General features: G+C 48.5%; 1 long non-coding RNA gene across 1 annotated transcript in view; it reads left to right on the top strand.

The window, feature by feature from the left end:
* LOC108588920 (uncharacterized) overlaps window positions 1-17,445 on the top strand; it is a 45,386-nt gene extending 27,941 nt beyond the window's left edge. Inside the window, exons 4-6 of the long non-coding RNA XR_008477853.2 lie at window positions 7,260-7,381; window positions 11,625-11,768; window positions 16,862-17,445. This is a non-coding gene — a long non-coding RNA (uncharacterized LOC108588920). The remainder of the gene's footprint in view (window positions 1-7,259; window positions 7,382-11,624; window positions 11,769-16,861) is intronic.
* Window positions 17,446-19,794: the final 2,349 nt, after the last annotated feature.

Genomic DNA, 19,794 nt, shown 5'->3' with positions numbered 1-19,794 from the left:
GCTGGGATTCCGGAGGGCAGTCAGCACCATTGCAGGTTTCAAAGAAGGAGGTGGCTTTTGTGTGATGGCAAAACACTGAATTAGAAACCAAAAGACCCGTGTGTCAGATACCTTTGTGGTTTTAGGCAAGTCACTTAAGCAATTTGACTTTTAATTTCTTCATCTAGGCCGGGTGCGGTGGCTCACGCCTGTAATCCCAGCACTGTGGGAGGCCGAGGCCAGTGGATCACAAGGTCAGGTGTTCGAGACCAGCCTGACCAACATGGTGAAACCCCGTCTCTACTGAAAATACAAAAATTGTCCATGTGTGGTGGTGTATGCCTGTAATACCAGCTACTCAGGAAGCTGAGGCAGAAGAATCACTTGAACCTGGGAGGCAGAGGTTTCAGTGAGTCGAGATCACACCACTGCACTCCTTAAAACGTGGGTGCAGAGGTGGGCAGGAAACACCACCGGGATGTGCCTGTGAGGATGAGCCAAGAGGGAAGAGCTGCGACTTGTTTACCAAAAGGCATTGACGCTCAGCGCTCCGTCTTCCGTGGGAATTCACCCAGCCCTGTTCAGATCTTACTACCTCTGCCCTTCCAGGTTCCAACCCCATGAAAGGGCATCTGAAGATGCTGACATCAGAAATGGCAAGTCAGAACACACAAGAGTGCCACCAGGTTTCCTGCTGCCCCACCCAGCCTCTGCAGCCACCTCCTGCAGCCCCGGGCACAGGCCTGACTTTGGTAGACTTGAAGTAATGCCCCAGTTTTGCCCTGGGCTGGGACTGCCACCTGGGGCAATAAGGGTGGTTGTTTTCCTCCTGTGGTTGCCTTCCTGGTTACCTGAGTGACTCACGGAGGCAGTGGGCCAGCCTGGGGCAGAGGAGGAGGGGTCTGGTCCAGGGCCAGCCTGGGGCTCGAATCCAGATGTCCAGATCTGCCCAGGAGCTATGAGGGAGGAGCCTGCTCTTCTGCTCTGAGCTCGTCAGTGTGGCCTGATAAAGGCTAAAGGGAGGCCTTCCCGGGGGAAAGAACAGGCAAGGAGATACAGTTCTTTTAGCCAGAGCTCCATCAGCAAGTAGAGAAAGAGTACATTCTCCTAGGAAAAAGCAAGGCGTGCTCTGTTCTCAAGGTGGCATTTTTCCCAAACAACAGAGGCAAGGCCAGATAAACCATGGAGGAGCAGAAGATGAGCTTGTGGCTCCTGGCCGGTCCCTGGCACCCACACCCATCCTCGGGCTGCAGCTGGGGTGGCTGAGAGGGTAATCCCTGGTTCAAGCTTTCCTCGTCTTGCGCAAACTGAGAAGGAGGCCCTGAGAATGTGGGTTGTGCATGCAGGGTGGAGCTGCCCAGGTGGAGAATAAGGTTTTTCTCCCACCCTGTGGGCCCTCCTGCTTCCTCCGCCCTGCCTGTCATCTCATCAAAACACCCTGACCTCACTGAGCAAAGGCCCCAAGCTTTTCATGGAAGAGCAGCAGCTTGCCATAGCCCTAGAATCTGGAGATAACATTTCCCTCGGGGTGGCAAGAAAAGGTAAGGGTGCTCAGGAGCGTGCAGAAGTCCTCAGGCCCCAGCCAGAAGTGCTGCCACTGTGCTCCACCTCCTGCTGTTCCCGCCTTGTTTCAGGGTGCTGCTTTGCTGCGCTGGTGTCAGCCTCGGCCACACTGCAACTCTGCTTCAGGCAGAAGGCCTGGGGTGGGGCCCTGTGTCCACTCAGAGCATTTCTGCCTCCAGGGCTCTCTCAGTCCTTGTCCTTCATGTCCTTTCTTGGTGTGAACTGGGTTCAGGAGAGAAACCCAGGCACTCTGTCTATGGTCAGTTCACACACTCCAGGAAGTTGTCTTGGGGATCAGCCAGGGGCACCCACAAAATGGACTGCGGTTCATGACTGGCTTTTCCCACCCACAGACCACCTTCATTCCACCCAAAATAGCGCAGCACTGACTCTACTTAAGGACTCTGTGAGAACATACTGGTGACTTTCACCGAGGAATGGAATCCATCCTTCAGGGGCCTCCTTCCTGCCTCCATGATGAAGACTTCCTGTCCCTTCCTGTCAAGCCCGAGGCACCACCACCTTCTCCCTCCCGTCATGAACTCACAATAGTTAACATCCACGGCTCTCTTCCCCCGCACTAGGGGCTGGGGCAGGGGTGGAACAGGGTGCCCTCGATCCCTGAGTTGCTTCCTACGCAGAGATACGGTATATACAGAAACAGACATCACACATGGTTCCATGAGAGATTCCAGGAAAATGTGCAGGCTGCAGGAGCCCCCAGGCAGCATCTGAAAAATGATTTCCTGAAAGGCACAGGGTTTGGATGGGAGGGTCAGGAGAGGAAGGACTTTCTGGCAGAGTGGAGATGGGAAACAGTAGATGGATGTGCAGGGAACCACCAGGAGCTGGCCCCGCCAGAGCGGGTCCCCACCAGGCCAGCCTCCCAGTGGGGGCCATGGACACCCGGGCTCTTCTCCCCCAGGCTTCACTCTCTTTGGCCACTTTCTGCCCAGCGCCATCTGTGGGCAGTGACCTGGGGAGGCTGCAGGAAGCAGGGACAACAATTGAGTCACCTGTTGTTAAAACCTCTGCCCCCCAAGCTGAGATTTCCCACATGGGGTAGCCCTGCCAACCTGTGCCCTCCATCAACACCAAGATGCCCCCATGGGCCTCAGTGTCATAAAGGACTCCTGAAAATACCGCCTGCCTGAGAGGAGACAGAGCCGACTGTGAAACACTCCTCAGCTTCCCTGCTGCTTACGCAAAGGTTGGGTTGAAGCTCAGCGTGGGGCGCCACCACTGGGGTGGGGGGGGGGCTGTGTCAGGCCGGCCACCCACGCCAAGGCTGAAGATAAGACGAGAAGGGGAGAGGGGAGTGCCCCCTGGGGGCATGTGGCCGGTCCCAGGAGGGCACTGTTTATCTTTGCAACCTAGCAGCCATCTCTGGTTGGTCTCCTAAAATACCTCGGTCAGCCTCCCGGCAGGAGTGTCCAGAGGGAGAGGAGGCGTATGTGCTGAGGTCGGCACTAGGTTTTCATAATGGATCAAATCATTTCTGTGATTAAAAGGCAAGGCCTTGGGAAATTAGTCACACAAGTGGGAATTGTGCCTGCCTCCATCAGAATCACCTGGGGATTCCCAGAAACCATCCAGGAGATTCTGATGCAGGGATTCTAGGTTGAGGCCTGAGTCCCTTCTCTCCTTCCCTCCCTCTCTCCCACTCTTCCCTCCTTCCTTCCCCATGCAAGGCCCCTAGAAAGCTTAGAATAATAAGAACATGTGGGGCTGAGTGTTGTGGCTCACGCCTGTAATCCCAGCACTTTGGGAGGCAGGGGCATGATACGAGGATTGCTTGAGGTCAGGAGTTCGACACCAGCCTGGCCAACATGGTGAAACCCCGTCTGTACTAAAAATACAAAAGTTAGCTGGGCATGGTGGCATGCAACTGTAATCCCAGCTACTCGGGAGGTGGAGGCAGGAGAATCTCTTGAACCTGGGAGGCGGAGGCATGAGAATCTCTTGAACCTGGGAGGCGGAGGTTGCAGTGAGCCGTGATCATGCCATTGCACCCCAGCCTGGGCAACAAGAGTAAAACTCCATCTCAAAAAAAAAAGCCACGTTGGATCCACACATGGCCATGGATCCCTACTGTGTGCAGAGCGGTCGGCATCCTAGCCCTCTGAGACTGGCCTAGAGGAGGCCTCCTCCTCTGCCTCCTAGAGCTGGAGACGCAGCGTCTTTTGCCTCTGTCCTGCTGAAGGGAGTCCCTCATTCAAGTGGCAATGCTGCCACCTCCTGGTCAGTCTTAGAACTGTTCCCCACTCTGAATGCTTGGTGTAGATAGAGGCAGGGAGCAGGGAGAGGCCGCCCTCCATCTCTGGCTCTGCCTTTGAATATCTTCTTCTAAGAAGCGCAGTGTCCCCGAAACACGCACTTCTTTTGGTGCCTCTCGTCTTCCCTGGAAAGCCACCAGTCAACAGGCAGCTCTTGCTCACCTACCACCTTGCCTTGAATTCAGTGCAACTCAGCATGTGTTTGTGGATTTGAGGCAGGCGGGAGCTTGCAATACACAGGACACTTTTGCAGAAGGGAGTCAGAAGTGGCGGGATTCGTGAATATGGATAATTTCTATCTGCGGTGATGTCTGAGCTGAGTCCTGAAGGATAAGCCAACGTTAACCAGTTGAAAAATGGGGAAGATTCCAGGTAAAAGGACCAGCAAGACAGGAATTGCGAGCCTTTTTAATAGAAACTTAATTGCTATATTTTTTTAATCCATCTCTTTGCTGCCCCCAAGAGGAGAGACTACGCACCTTTCCCCTCAATTTCTGGGCAGGTTTAAAAGATTAAGAGAAAGGAAAACAGGTTTTTCAATTTAGCTAATAATTAGGATCTAAGGGCCTCCCAGGTCCATGGCGAAAATCAAGACGGAGGCCTGGGTTTCAGAGACAAAGCAATGCACACCAAGGAAGCGGGAGGCAGGGAAGAGCCTCCCCTGGTAGACAGTTCTCTGGGCCAGTGTGGGGAGAGGACTCCAGGCCATTACCCCGCCCTGATTCCTGCAGTGCCCCAGAGGGAAGTGTCTGCATAGTGGAAGAAGATCTGGATGTCAGCCTTGCAATGAATTCCCAGGTCCTGAGAATGGCAGAGAGGCATCCTGAAGCCAGAGACCTGTGATACAGGCTGAAAGAGCCCCAGATTTCACTCTTGTAACCCATGTGGACAAATGCCCAGGAATCAGCCTCCTTGAGTCTGCAAGGGACTCGAGAACCTTGACTTTGTCCCAGAAGTAGAGAAATACAAATTCAAACCACAATGAGGAAATGAAGAAACTCAATGTGCTTGCACCAGGGTGTAGAGCAGATTCATATGGGTCATGGGTGCAAAGGAGACCAAGACAGAGCCCCTGGTATTGAGACAATTGCAGGGAGAGCAGTACACTTCTGGGTGATTTGGGGCAAACCACTTGCCCTCTTGGCCTTGGTGTAATCTTCAGTGACAGGATGAGGAGAATGAACACAGAATCTCAAAGCCCCTTTCTGCTGTAAGAGTCTATGGAAATGCAGACCATGTGTACTGTGAGAGATCGGGGGAGGCGCAGGGTGTGTCGGAATGACCAGAAGAGTCTTTGTGAATGCAATTTTGAAAACTGGCAAGAAGCAAAGGAATAATGACAACAAAGAATTTAGTGTGGTGGGAATGGTCTGTGCAGGGTGCTGGTGTGGGCCTGTGCAAAGTGTGCAGATGACAGACCAGACCCAGCTAGCTGGGGAGGGAGGTTCTAAGGAGGAACAGCCCAGAGACAACAGGAGGACGGTGGGTGGGTGTCAGCACTCTCTCTTCTTTTAGAGGAAAAGGAAAAGGCAGAGTTCACAGTGGAGAAAGTAGGAAAGATAGCCTTGAGAATCCCAACTGTGTGTGTGTGTGTGTGTGTGTGTGTGCGTGTGTGTATATATATATATATATATATTTTTTTTTTTTTTTTTTTTTGAGACAAAGCCTCCCTCTGTCGTTCAGGCTGGAGTGCAGCAGCGCGATCTCAGCTCACTGCCACCTCCTTCTCCTGGGTTCAAGCGATTCTCATGCCTCAGCCTCTGGAATTACAGGCATGTGTCACCACATGTCTATTTTTTTTTTTTTTTTTTTGTATTTTTAGTAGAGATGAGGTTTCACCATGTTGGTCAGGCTGGTCTCGAACTCCTAACCTCAGGTGATCCGCCCACCATGGCCTCCCAGAGTGCTGGGATTACAGGCGTGAGCCACCGCACTTGGCCTCCAACTATATTTACAGCAACTTTCATGTTGAGCAGATGCTCTGCAAAGCCGTTCCTGAACAAGTCCTCAGATTTGCACTTCCGCCCTCTACTGGTAGAAACATGGAACATGGGACGAGTGTGTTTCCATTGGCACTGTGTGTACGCCCAGGGAGAAAGCACAGGAAGGCTGTGGGCTATCTAGACACAGGCCACCATGCTCCAGAGCCCCCCGCTGAGCCAGCCAGTGGGAGCCGAGTGTAGGCAGCCCATGCTCTGCTACTTCCTTTCCCTAGAGCTTTTCTTTAGATGCCCCAGTTGGTCAAAAACAAGCGTTCTGAGGTGTGAAATGTTCTGTTCACTGGTACCAGAGAAGTTTCATAAAGCCTTGAACACAGACAGCCAAAATGCCTCACTCCCACACCGTCTGAACCTGATTTAATCCTACTCTGACAACGTAGAAGACACCAGCTTGAACACGAGGTGTGGCGAGTGTTGGGCCAGACCAGGGGCTCTGGAATCAGACTTCATGGGTCGAATCTTTGCTCTGTCACTTACCTGCTATGTGACAAAGGGGAATCTACTTAACCTCCCTTGTGCCTCAGATTCCTCTTGTACAAGATGGAGATGAAAGTATCTGCCTGTCTGTGCTGTGATTCCGGCCTGGCACCTGCTAAGCACACAATAAACTTAAGTATGGTCATTTCACAAGGCATCAGGGTGTTACTTGGGGTGTCAAGCTAGAGAGAAGAAGTATGAAAGCTCATAGTTTGGAAGAGGACTGAGACATTTTATAATCATTCCATCCAGTTGTTCTCTTGCTTTTTGTCTTCTTGTCATTAGGTTAACATGGAGAAGGTATCCTAACTACAAAGCTGGTGACTGAGGCTGTCTGGGTGGTGTGTGGGAGGCCCCTGGGCCGGGACATCCTGCAGCTCTGGCGGTTCTGTGATCCTACCAATTTCCCCCCAGACGGCACTAGGCCTTGTCTTGTGCCCCAGAAGGTTGGGGTCACTGGGCTCCCAGATGGCATATCTACACTTGCTCTGGAGCCAAACACAGGAGGGGCCGAATTTGATCAGATTCTGCTTCTGGTCATAATTCTTCTGCAAAAGAGTTATATATACCTTTTATATACAAAGACAAAAAGCCATCTTCAATGGGCCCCAGGGACCCCCGGAAAGAGCCCAACTTCATAGCATGTCCTGCAGGGCTGCCTGGGCACGCTCATCCCTATAGCATCATCCCCACACTCTGCTACATTCCAGCCATCCTCACCAGCTCATGGCCCCTCACACTCTCAGCAGCCCCCACCCTCTCCTCACTAACTCCTGACCATAGGCCTCTGCTTAGCCATGTTCTGAAACATGGCTCCCACTGTCCACTGCCCACCTCCACTACCCCCATCCCCACTGTGGCTCAGTTAATAGTTTCTCCTGTGTGCTCCCACATGCTTCAGGTCTACCCCATCACAGCCCTTAGGACGCTCTCAAACCACCTGCTCCCCTCTTTGCTTCACCAGACTGTAAAGTAACTTGAAGATAGAGACTGTGTGTGGATTTCTATGGCTTCAGTGGCACCAAACACAGCACTGTGATTTAAAGAGGATGTTCAGCAAGATTTCTTAAGGAAACGACACTCAAGGTGAGATTTGAGGGATTGGGGTGGGGAAGAGGTACAATTTCAAGAAAGGAAGGAACATGCCAGCAAGTACAAAGGCCCTGGGGTCGGAAAGAACTTGATGTATCCAAGGAACATGCTAAGGAGAGTGTGGCTGGAATGTAGGGAGGTAGCGGGAAGGTGGCGTGGGATTTGGTTTGGAAGGTTCAAAGCATGGTGGGAAATAACTGAAACATGTTAAATTGGATGGAAACAATATCCTGTATCCTCCACATCTTCTGTTCCCCTTTTTGCTCTCATGAAACATGGCGCTCTTCTGAGAACGGTTCCCTGCAGCCTTCTCAAGGGGAGGATTAATTTTCTCTTCTACAACCCTCCTACCACTGGGTGGGGCAAGTGTCTTCCTCACTCCTTTGCTCTTTCAGACCATCCTCAAAACTTCCCAGCTTCGAATAAGCAGCCTGCGGCAGCCACCACTCCTCCATGAAGTCTCCTACAAAGCCCACATGGCTTCCTCTCATTCCTTATATGGATCTCGGCACTCGGTTCACTGTCATTCTCACCAACCCGCTTGCCATCGTTCTAGCACCTACAGCTCAGCGGAGCTGGCTTCTTGCTTCCCTGAGTCCGTGAACTCCTCTCCTCCAAGGATATTGTCCTTTACTACATCAAATACACAAATGGCCCAAATCTAACGCCTATCATCAATAACAACTACACCCCCCTGCAGTCTCAATGTGGCTCCTCCTCTGGCCAGCACCTCCTTAAACTTCCCAACTCGCCGCCCCTGGAATCCACCATCACCCATCCTTCCACCCAGTGGGAGCCCAGCCCTTACACCTTTTAACTCATCCTGCTCCCCTCAGGCTCTCTCCCCTCCTCTGACTTGGCTTCAGTTCCATGGTTCATCACGTTAATCACTTCTTTTTCATACCCCCTCATCTTCAGTATCTGTCTTTAGTGTCATTGCATTTGTTTGGCAAAACTCTAACGATGGTGAACTCCAAGCTTCTGCCCACACAGCCAATGCTGGGGGAAAGCACACCATCTTCCTGCTGGCCTAACTTTAATTCATGGCCGCTAACCTAGGGTGGGCCTTTATTGCTGCCTGGTAAGTATGAACCCATTCACTCTGCAAATGAGTATTTTATGCATATTTTCTCTTTAGACTTCCCATATCCCTCCACTATCATCCATCTCAGCCAACAACCTTGCTTCTTCTTTTTTTGAAATGGAATTTCACTCTTGTTGCCCATGCTGGAGTGCAATGGCGCGATTTTGGCTCACTGCAACCTCTGCTCCCACCCCCGGGTTCAAGAGATTCTCCTGCCTCAGCCTCCTGAGTAGCTGGAATTACAAGCTTGCGCCACCACACCCAGCTCATTTTTGAATTTTTAGTAGAGATGGGATTTCTCCATGTTGGTCAGGCTGGTCTTGAACTCCCAACCTCAGGTGATCCACCCGCCTCGGTGGCCCAAAGTGCCAGGATTACAGGTGTGAGCCACTGCACCCAGCCGATCTTGCTTCTTATTTTGCCAAGAAAAAACAACCCAAGTAAGTGGTACTTCCTCCAGCTGCCACCTCCACATCTGACTACACACCCATGCCTGTGTTTGTGACTTCCACTCTCCATTCGCTGTGGACCAGCTGCCTGTGCAGAGGCCGCTCCTGTACAGACCCTGAGTCCATCCTCTCTCATTTCTCTATTCCCCACTCCTTGAATAACATGCTTAGACTCACAGACTACAATCTCTCTCCGTGAAAGCTACTCCAGTCATGCTTGATCCCCATGTAGCTGACTTGGATGGTCAATTCTTAGTTCTCATTAAGATGAGCTTTCAGCAGCATTTGTCATAAGGCAGCATTCCCTTCTCCTGGAACCATTTTCTTCCCTTGGCCTCCAGAGTACCACACACACCTGACTTCTCTTCAAACCCTTTGTCCACACTTTGTCACCTCTTTTGCTGGTCATTTCGCATCTCCCCTACTTGGTTCAGGGCTCAGTCCTCGAATCTCTTCTTTTCACCATGTACACTCCTTTGGTGACTCAGAAATCCCATGGCTTTAAGTGCAATCCACACATAACTCAAATTGTATTTTCTACCAGGATCCTCATCTTGAAATCCAGATGCCTCTCCAAGTGTCTCATCGATGTTTCCAAGTGGAAACCTCTTCCAAATGGAAGCTCCCTGGAAATTCTCCCCTAAAATCTGCTTCTCCCACAGTCTCCCCCTGCTCAGTTAATGGCAGTTCCATCCTTCTGGTTGTTCAGGCCAAAAACCTTAGAGTCGTCATTGACTCCTCTTTCTCTCACACCTCATCTCCAATGTTAGCTCTAACTTCAAAACATATCTAGAAATTGACCATTGCTCACCATTTCTGACAACTCTGGTCCAAGCCACCATTATCTCTCACCCAGATTACTGCAAAGCTTCCTAACTGATCTTCCTGAGTCCACCATTGCTCCCATCGGCTTTCTTAAAACAGCAGTCAGAGTGATCTGGTTAAAACATTACTCAGAGAAAATGCCAAACTCCTTTCAAGGACCTGCAAGACCCTGTGCGTTCCGGCCAGGACTTGGCCTCTTCTTTCTCTTTCCCCTGCTCATTCCATCCACCTGAGTGTCCTTGACCCACACCCTTCAGGTCTCTGTACCAGTTCTTCCCCTTCCGACTTCTCCCAGATATTTGCACATCTTCCTCCCTTGCCTCCTTTAAAATTTTGCACGGAAGTCATCTTAATGAGATCAGATTTGTCCATGGAATTTAAATTGCAGTCTCTACCCCTACGCTTCCAATCCCCTTAACACTGCTCTATTTTTTCCCCATAGAACTTATTGGGGAAGGAGGGTGTGGGTTGGAAGGGTTTAAAATAAAATAAAAGAAATGATTTCTCTCCCATGCTACATATTCGCCATGGGCAGCAGACACGCTCTGTTCATTACAGCCACCCCAGGTTCCTGGCTGATGGAGCTGCCATCATCTCAAATGTTAGTTACTGGTTGCCCTGAGAGAAGGCAGAGGGAGCTCAGAGTCCCAGAGAGGCAATTATATGCTTTGCCTGAAAGACATATGCTAGGAAGGGAGAAAACTCGAAATATTGTATTTGATGGACAATGTCAAATGCTTACTAGGCAGTTACAAAACACTTATTAAACGAACAAATAAATCAATTCGAGGGAGTGACTCTGAGGTCTCTGCGTTGGAGAAGTCTTATCGAGGGGTAATTAAGACAGGGAGAAAACATGATGTGGGAGTCAGTGACTAATCAGATGTGCCTGGTGTAAAAAGTCCAGTTTGGCTACCAGATTTTTAGGCTGGGTGAGGGGAGGAAGAGTGATGCCAATTAAAGAAAAACAGGCCGGGCGCAGCGGCTCACACTTGTAATCCCAGCACTTTGTGAGGCTGAGGTGGGTGGGTCACCTGAGGTCAGGAGTTCAAGATCAGCCTGGCAAACATGGTGAAACCCTGTCACTACTAAAAATACAAAAATTAGCTGGGTATGGTGGTGTGCACCTGTAGTTCCAGCTACTCAGGAGGCTGAGGCAGGAGAATTGCTTGAACCCAGGAGGTGGAGGTTGCAGTGAGCTGAGATTGCACCATTGCACTCCAGCCTGGGTGACAAGAGAGAAACTTTGTCTCAGAAAAAGAAAAGAAACGGAAACAGAAGGAGGTACAAGTTTAGGTATGTTCCTATGTGTGTGTTAGTAAAGTGTAAACAAGACATCTATAGTTTATTTCCAACTTTTTTTATTGTGGTAAAATACACAAAGTATAAAGTTAACCACCTTAACGTTTTTTTTTTGTTTTTTTTTTTTTTTTTTTTTTGAGACGGAGTTTCGCTCTTGTTACCCAGGCTGGAGTGCAATGGAGCGATCTCGGCTCACCGCAACCTCCGCCTCCTGGGTTCAGGCAATTCTCCTGCCTCAGCCTCCCGAGTAGCTGGATTACAGGCACGCGCCACCACGCCCAGCTAATTTTTTGTATTTTTAGTAGAGACGGGGTTTCACCATGTTGAACAGGATGGTCTCGATCTCTTGACCTCGTGATCCACCCGCCTCGGCCTCCCAAAGTGCTGGGATTACAGGCTTGAGCCACCGCGTCCGGCCACCTTAACCATTTTTAAGTGCACAGCAGAATGATATTACTACAATGATTCTCTACTTACAATGGCTCAACTTAAACATTTTCGAGTTTACAATGGTGTGAGAGTGTACCGCATTCACTAGAAACTGAACTTGAAAGTCTGAATCTTGACATTTTCCCAGGCTAGCGATGTGCAGTGTGATACTCTCACAATCTGGGCAGCAGCATCAAGCCGCAGCTGTCAATCAGCCACGCCATCACGAGGGTAAAGGCGATACTCTCCCATGGACTGTGATGCAGATGATTCTGTTCAACTGGAGGCCAGTGTAAGTGTTCCAGGCACGTTTCAGGTGGGCGAGGCTCAGCTGCAATGCTTGATGGGTTAGGTGTACTAAGTGCATTAGGGATTTTTTCCCTTATGATGGGGTTATCAAGATATAACCCCATCATACGTTAAGAAGCATCTGTACATTCATACTGTTGTGAACCCCCATCTCCACCATCCATTTCTAGAACTTTTGTCATCTTGCAAAACTGAGTACTTGTTATTTTCTAGAGTTTTTCTAATGGTATTAGCCATTCTAATGGGTGTGCGATAGTATCTCATTGTGGTTCTGATTTGGACTTTGAGCATTTTTTCATGTGCTTATTGGCCATTTATATATCTTCTTTGGAGAAATGCTGATTCAAGTCCTTTGCCCATTTTTTAATAAGTTGTTTGGTTTCACCATGTTGTGCAGGGTGGTTTCAAACTCCTGAGCTCAGGTGATCCGCCTGTCTTGGCCTCTCAAAGTGCTGGGATTACAGGCATGAGACTCTGTGCCTGGCCAGTGACCTCACTTTTTGTTGGATAAAATCTATTATTTTGTCAGCAGGCCCTTTCTCAGCATAATGCTTTTATTTTACAGGTCAGGCACAGGGGACTGGCTAGGAAGAAGATCTGGTTTCTGCTCTGAAGGAAGGTCTAGACTATGATAGGGACACAGACGGTTATAGAGAACTTCACCAAATATGGAGAACAAGGAAGTGTTTTACGGATATGCAAGTTAACTATTCTAAGCTATACAATTTGTAGGAACAAAATTGTTTATAATATTACCTTATTATTATTTCAGTGTCTTTAGAATCTATAGAGATGTCATATCTTGTGTTCCTGATGGTTAAATTTAGGATGTGTTTTCTCTCTTTTTTACTTAATCAGTCGGATCAGAGGTTTTTCAATTTTATTGATTTTCTCAAGAATCAGATTTTGGTTCCATTGTTATTGTTGTTTCTCTCTCTCTCTCTGTCTCCCTTTCAGGTGATGGAGTCTCACTCTATCACCCAGGCTGTAGTACAGTGGCACAATCTCAGCTTACTGCATCTCCTCCTCTCAGGTTCAAGCAATTCTCCTGCCTCAGCCTCCAGAGTAGCTAGGATTACAGGCATGTGCCACCACACCTGGCTAATTTTTGTATTCTTAGTAGAGATGGGGTTTCACCATGTTGCCCAGGCTGGTCTCAAATTCCCGACCTCAAGTGATTCACCTATTTTGGCCTCCCAGTGCTGGGATTACAGGTATAAGACACCATGCCCAGCCAATATTGTTGTTTTTCTGTTGTATTTGTTTTCTATTTTATTGCTTTTGACTGTAATCTTCATCATTTCTTTTCTCTACTAACTTTGAATTTACTTCATCTTCTTATTCCTAGTTTTTTAAAATGGAAACTAAGGTCATTATCTGAGAACTTTCTTCTTTTATCGGATAGGCTTTTAGTTCTGTAAGCTCCTGATGGCTGCAATTTGTGTTGGTTTTGTTCACTCATAAAACCCTAAAGCCTAAATTGGTCCATAGTAAGCACTAAACAAATGTTTGTCAAATGAATGAATTGGTGCCTCCCTCTACCCAAAACTCCCTGAATGGTTCCCATCTTACTCCAGATAAAGCCAGTTCCTTACATAATCTTCACCGTTGTACACAATCAGGCTTTTGCTACTCTGTCCTGTTTTTCTGCTGCCTTTCCTTCAGCTACGCTGTCTGTCAAACATGCCAGGCAGAATACGAACTCATGGCCTTTACGTTTACTGCTCTGCCAAGAACACACTTTCTCTTCCCTTCCCTGCATCCCCAACCAAAAGAGTGACATGGCTTACTCCTTCGCCTCTTTCATGTACTTGTCGAAAGTCACATCAGTCTTTCTGGATGGCCCTCTACCCGCTTCCCATCCTCCTGCCCTTTTACATGCACTTCCCACTTGTCTCCATAACACTTCATAGTTTTCATCACCTTCTAAAGCACTTTTTAGCCTATTTTTTTTTGTCCTGGTAGTATTTTTTTTTCCTTTTCTTTTCCCCTCTTATCTTTCCTCTTTCTTCTCCCCACTTCCTCCTCTTTCCTCCTCCTCCTTTTTCTTTCTTTCTGTCTGTCTTCTCTCCCTTTTTCTGCTATATCACCACGCCTTGAGAATGTCAAGCTCATAGCAGGTGCTCAATACATATTTCTTTAACAAATTCATAACTTACAAAAAGATCACTGTGGTTGTTGTGTGGAGAATGGATCGTAGGGGAGCAAAAAGGCACACATGGAGACCAATAACAAGGCAATGTCAGTATTCTGGGAAGTGGGCAATGATGGAGAAGTGGCAATGGTGGCGAATAGAAGTAGATGCCTTCAGTATGCAGTTTGGAGATTAAATCAATAGGACATGCTGATCCAACAGACAGGGTGAAAAAATCAGGGGAAAAGGAGAACTCCTCGGATTTGGGCTTAACCAATTCGATTGTTGATGGTGTCATTTACTGCGATGGTGACACCGTGGAGGAGATTTGGGGGATTTGGTTTTGAACAGTTATATTTAGGATGTTAATGAGTAAAACCAGGCAGTTGAATTATAGAAATCTAGAATTCAGAGGCATATTTTTGTGGTCTTTAGAATATAGGTGAGATTTCAAGCCATGAGCATGAATCAAATCATCTAGAGAGAACATATGGAGAAAACAGAAGAGAAAAGAAGAGAGGAGAGAAGGGAAGAGGAAAGGAGAAGAGAGGGGAAAAAAGGGAGGTGAAGGGAAGGAGAAGAAAATAATAAAAGAAGAGAAGAGAGAATAGGAAAAGAGAGAACAGAAGAGAAAGAAGAGGAGAGGAGAGGAATGGAGCACTTAGGGCCAGATTCTGAAAAATGCCCACATTTAAAGACAGGAAGAAGTGGAAAGGAGAAGTGGAGAGAGTATAGTATCTCATAAGGAAGCCAGGAAAGGAAAGTGGGGACGGAGGGAGAGGCCAACGACATTTACTGAGGCTGAGTGTTTGAGTGAGGGACAGAAAATGTGCGTTTTGGCTTTTCCTAAATGGAGATCAACAGCCTTGACTAGAGCAATTTCAAGATGGAGGGTAGAAGCCAGAGGATAACAGGCTTGAAGAGTAAATGGAAGGAGAAAGAGTGGAGTGAGCATGTGCAGATAAGGGTTTCTAGAAGCATAAGAGAGAAAAGGCCTCCTGTACATAGGGCAGTATTGGCTCTGTAGCTGGGCTGAAGAGGGAATTATAGGTGCTACACCTGGGTACAGAGGTCACGAATGACGTGGAGACGTGCTGCCCAGATCTTCCTCCAGGGAAGCACTCGTTGTGCAGCTGTGGGGAATGCAGTCAGCAGACACCCTCTAGCAGTCAGCTCCTTCAGAGTTTGACTCAGCTACAGAGAGCTGCCTTGTCCAAGATCATAGCCTTTCCAGGCCTTCTGTATCTGGTGACCCGGATATTGAAAGAGCCGGCCTCATTGCTGGACACTCTGCCCAAGGAGACTTGCTCCAAAGCTTCCTGCCACGTAGGCTGAGGCTTTGCTGGTCCTCATCTTCCTCTACCCAATTCTGTTGACTCCCCCTTCCCTCATACACATCTTGTTCCCCAAAATAAAAATTCCACCCACAAGAGAAAAGTCCAGATGTGACATCACTATTGCTTATGTAAAAAATGCTTTGGTATGTCCCTTAACACTGAGAAGGTTAGGTAGTCATGCCCACCAGCAAGGCCGAAGCTTTTGGGCTACCAAGAGAGAACCAGAAATAAGGAAGGCCCAAGTCTTCTTTGCTCCTTAATGGTGAGACCATCTGCACCCACAGCAACATGTTCAGTTTGGAAGCCATGTTTGAAGAGACCCACAAACATCATCAATCACTAAGTCCTGAATAGAGAAACTTGGACAACAGTGGGACTACAGTTCCTTTCTCGTTTTTTGTCTAGGCTACAAGTCTCTCCATGTTTTCTACTTTTTGAGAACAATGCAGCTGTTATGCATTGGGCTCTGGCACTGTGCAAGGTGGTGATGAAGTGTGTGGTCTGCATAACGCATACGAAAGCTCTGTGAGAGGGGTGCTGTTAACCCCCTGCCCCACTGCACAGACAGGCCTGAGAGAAGCCAGTGAACTTCCTCAAGGTCATACAACTAGCAAGTGGCAGAGCAGGGATTTGAACCCAAGCCTTTCTGATTCCAAAGTTGTACTCCAGATTCCTGCCTTTTCTCATCATACAAATTGAGTATCCCTTATCCAAAATACTTAGAACCAGCAATGTTATGGATTTCAGAGTTTGGAATATGTGCATATACATAATGAGATACCTTGGGGATGGGACCCAAATTCATTTATGATTCATATACATCTTATATACATAGTCCAAAGTTAATTTTATACAATATTTTAAATAATTTTGTGCATGAGATAAAGTTTGCATACACTGAGCCATTAGAAAGCACATGTGTTGACCAGGTGCAGTGGCTTATGCCTGTAATCCCAGCACTTTGGGAAGCTGAGGCAGGCAGATCATCTGAGGTTGGGAGTTCTAGACCAGCCTGACCAACATGGAGAAACCCCATCTCTACTAAAAATACATAATTGGCTGGGCATGGTGGAGCATGCCTGTAAATCCCACCTACTTGGGAGGCGGAGGCAAGAGAATGGCTTGAGTGTGGGAGGCAGAGGTTGCTGTGAGCTGAGATCATGCTATTGTACTCCATCTTGGGCAACAAGGGCGAAACTGTCAAACAAGCAAGAGAGAGAGACAGAGAGAGAGGGAGGGAGGGAGGGAAGGAAAAGAAAAGAAACCACAGGTGTCACTATCTCAGTACCCATGTGGGCAATATGTGGCTGTTTGCTATTATCATTCCTGACTCTCAATGTAGGTGCTACCGAGAAGCAATCATTTTCCTATATTTATTCACACATAAGTAGGTACACAGTGAAAAGAATGATACAGTATTAATACAATGAAAAAATGTGTTCAGCGTAAATAGGCAGCACAGCAGCATCACTGGAATACCCGTACCAGCTGTCAGGCAACAGCAACAACCAACAGGCTTTCAGCCACGATGCTGTTTTGATTAAAAGGCTACTGTATGCTGAATTTTTTTTTTTTTTTTTTTTTTTTTTTTTTTTTTTTTTTTAGGTGAGGAGAACCATCCAAAGCAGTGGGGGACCAGGAGGTGGGTCCCCTAGGATGAGGAGGCATTCTGAATAAACTCTGTGCTGTGTACCTGCATTTTGGCTGTGAGCTGCCACATGAGGTCAGGTGTAGAATTTTTCACTTGAGGTGCCATGTTAATGTTCCGAAAGTTCTGGATTTTGGAGCATTTCAGACTTTGGATGTTGAGATTAGGGGTGCTCAACCTGTTCTAAGCAGACGGATGGCTACAGTAAGGCTGTTCCGAAGCTTGGCAATGTCTTCACCTTTTAAGAGGAAGAATCCTAATGGGTGAGGGTAACTCATCCAAGTCCCGGAAACACAGAGCTGAAGAGGCTCAGGAAGTCTCTAAGTCCATCCGCTGAAGGTGCTGAGACAGCACCACTGGGACTGGGATGAAATGGTAGCTGGCACTAACTAAGGAGCAACCTTTACAGTGGAAGATGTGACCACAGGAGAATGGCCTGTCGGGGTCCAGGAAAAGGGACTCCCCAAAGCAAGAACTCAGGTCTGTCCCAGCACTGCCCTTGCAGGTCTGTGTGAGAGCAAACCTTTAGCCGGGGTCACAGGTAACTAAGCCCTGTGCAGATACACCCGGGAACCTCTGTTTTAAAAATGACCCATTTGTGTGTGTGGGTGGGTTTCTCCACGTCGGTCAGGCTGGTCTTGAACTCCCAGCCTCAGGTGATCTGCCTACCTCGACCACTCAAAGTGCTGGGATTACAGGCGTGAGCCACTGTGCTCGGTCCCATTTCCTTTTTCTTCCTTCCCTCCCCTCTTACCTCTTCATTCCTTCCCTCCCTAGACACCCCCTCATCAGTGCTAGCTTAGCTAATTATGCCCTTACTTGAGAAATCCCAGCGGCTAATCTTGAAACAATCCAGGCATAGTGCCCCACTCCTCCCACTTAGGGGGAGTCATGAACAATTGGGTCAAAATCAAGATAATACCAACCAGACTCCCGATGAGCAATTAGCGAAGGTAGCCATCAGAACAAGACACGCGAGCCCAGTACCCTGTACCACTCCCGCATGTCCCCCATACTAGGTTTCCCTTTAAAACTCTATAGTACATTATAAAATGTGAGCGAATACTTTAGAATGCTAGCTTGCCATCTTCTGGGTTTGCCGGCTTTGCCTTTCCTCCTAGCAACCCTTGCCTCTGGCTTTGCAGCAGCAAGTGGCTGAACCTGGGTCCAGTTACACAGCCGTGTTCTTGGTGTGCAAAAGAGGCACCAGGCTCTTGATACCAGCCCCAGCTCCGAATCAGTGCTTCTGGTGCTATAGTTCATCTTTTCTACACTGTCCTATGCACAGAGCCAGGCTGGTGAGGCTGTGGGAGCGTCCCGGGATCCTCAACAGTCCCGTTTCTCCTGGTAAAGAAGGACTGCCATCTTTGTGCAAAGCGCCTCTGCCATCTCTCATCCTCCCTCCCCTTCTAAGCGAGAAAACCTGGCTGAAGAGCAGAAGCCTGCTTTCCAGAGCAGCCATGCCTACAGCCCTCACACCTCTGCCCCTCCCTAACTAGCCTGGACACCTGGGGTGGAGGTGGTGGGGAGATGGGGGGAGTATCAAAATAGAGTTTTTGTCTCTGCAAAGCCAAGGACTGGGGTTGGCCCAGGCACTTTCCTCTGATGAGGCCCAGCTATTAGCAGATTGTTGATCCTTTTTATTCTAAATGTAAGATTTCAATTCTACATATGCACAAGAATGTAATTTGCTTCATTGATGTTTTCAAACATGACATAAAATTGCTCAAAGTATGCCTTTATATTTTTATACCTTACTTATAATTTTGTTTCTTTTTAACTCACCCAGCCCCCACTTCCCGTTAGATTCACCAGAGGTTTTCATGGTCTTTTCAAAGAACAGACACGCTCACGGCTCAATACAGGCAAAACCAGGCCACAGCTCACCCTGCCAGGAGAATCCACACCTACAGAGGGGATGCCGCCCTCCAGCAGCCCTAAAAGAAATTTCTTTCAAGAAACTTGGCTTCATACCCGTGCCAAAGCACTATGAAGAGAGGTCCTCTTTCGTTCCGTTCAGTGCAGCAGTTGAAAAAGGAAAGGGAGGTATGTTTTTATGGAAACCTCAAACGCCCCTCCACATCTCCTGTGAATTACCTCTGTGTTCAGGCAGCCGAGCTAGACAGCTGCGAGGAGAGGCATGTGTTTTTGATGGGGGCCTTGGAAAGAAAAGGCCCCTTGTACCCTGGCCAAGGCATGTAGGTGGTGTGACCTGGGAGGACAGCAGGGCCAGGAGCTCCCCAGCTGTGGCGGAAGCCAGGCTCCCAGGGGCAATGTTCCAGTGAGCCAGAGGGGGAACCAGAGAGCTGGGAGGCCCCACCTGGTCCAGAGGGAAACAGGCAGCACCTGCCCTAGGCAGTGAGCAAGGGTCAGGGAATATGGGGGAATTCCCGACAGGGGCAAGGCCCCTGCCCTCCCTTTCCTTTTTCCTTTTTTCCCTCTTCTCTTCTCTTCTCCTCTTCCTCCTCCTCTCCATCTCCCTTCTCTTTCTCTCTTTCTGTCTTCCTTCCTTCCCTCTCTCACTCTCTTTCTTTCTTCCTTTCTCTTTCTTTCTCCTTCCCTCCCTCCCTCCCTCCCTCCCTTCCTTCCTTGCTTCCTGTGTTGTCTCTCTCTGTTTCCACTAATAACAGAGAGGAATGTTTTCCTTTTTTTTTTTTTTGACACTGGGTCTCACTCTGTTTCCCAGCCCAGAGTGCAGTGGTTTGATCATGGCTCACTGCAGCCTCAACCTCCCAAGCTTAACTGATCCTCCTGTCTCAGCCTCCTGAATAGCTGGGACCACAAATGCATGCCACCACATCCAGCTAATTTTTTAAAATTCTTTGTGGAGGTGAGGTCTCCCTATGTTGCTCAGGCTGGTCTTGAACTCCTGGGCTCTAGTGATCTTCCT

This window comes from Callithrix jacchus, chromosome 18 (assembly GCF_049354715.1).
Source record: "Callithrix jacchus isolate 240 chromosome 18, calJac240_pri, whole genome shotgun sequence".
NCBI lineage: Eukaryota > Metazoa > Chordata > Mammalia > Primates > Cebidae > Callithrix > Callithrix jacchus.
Note: the sequence above shows the minus strand (reverse complement) of the source record. Positions and strands in the feature narration are given on the sequence as shown.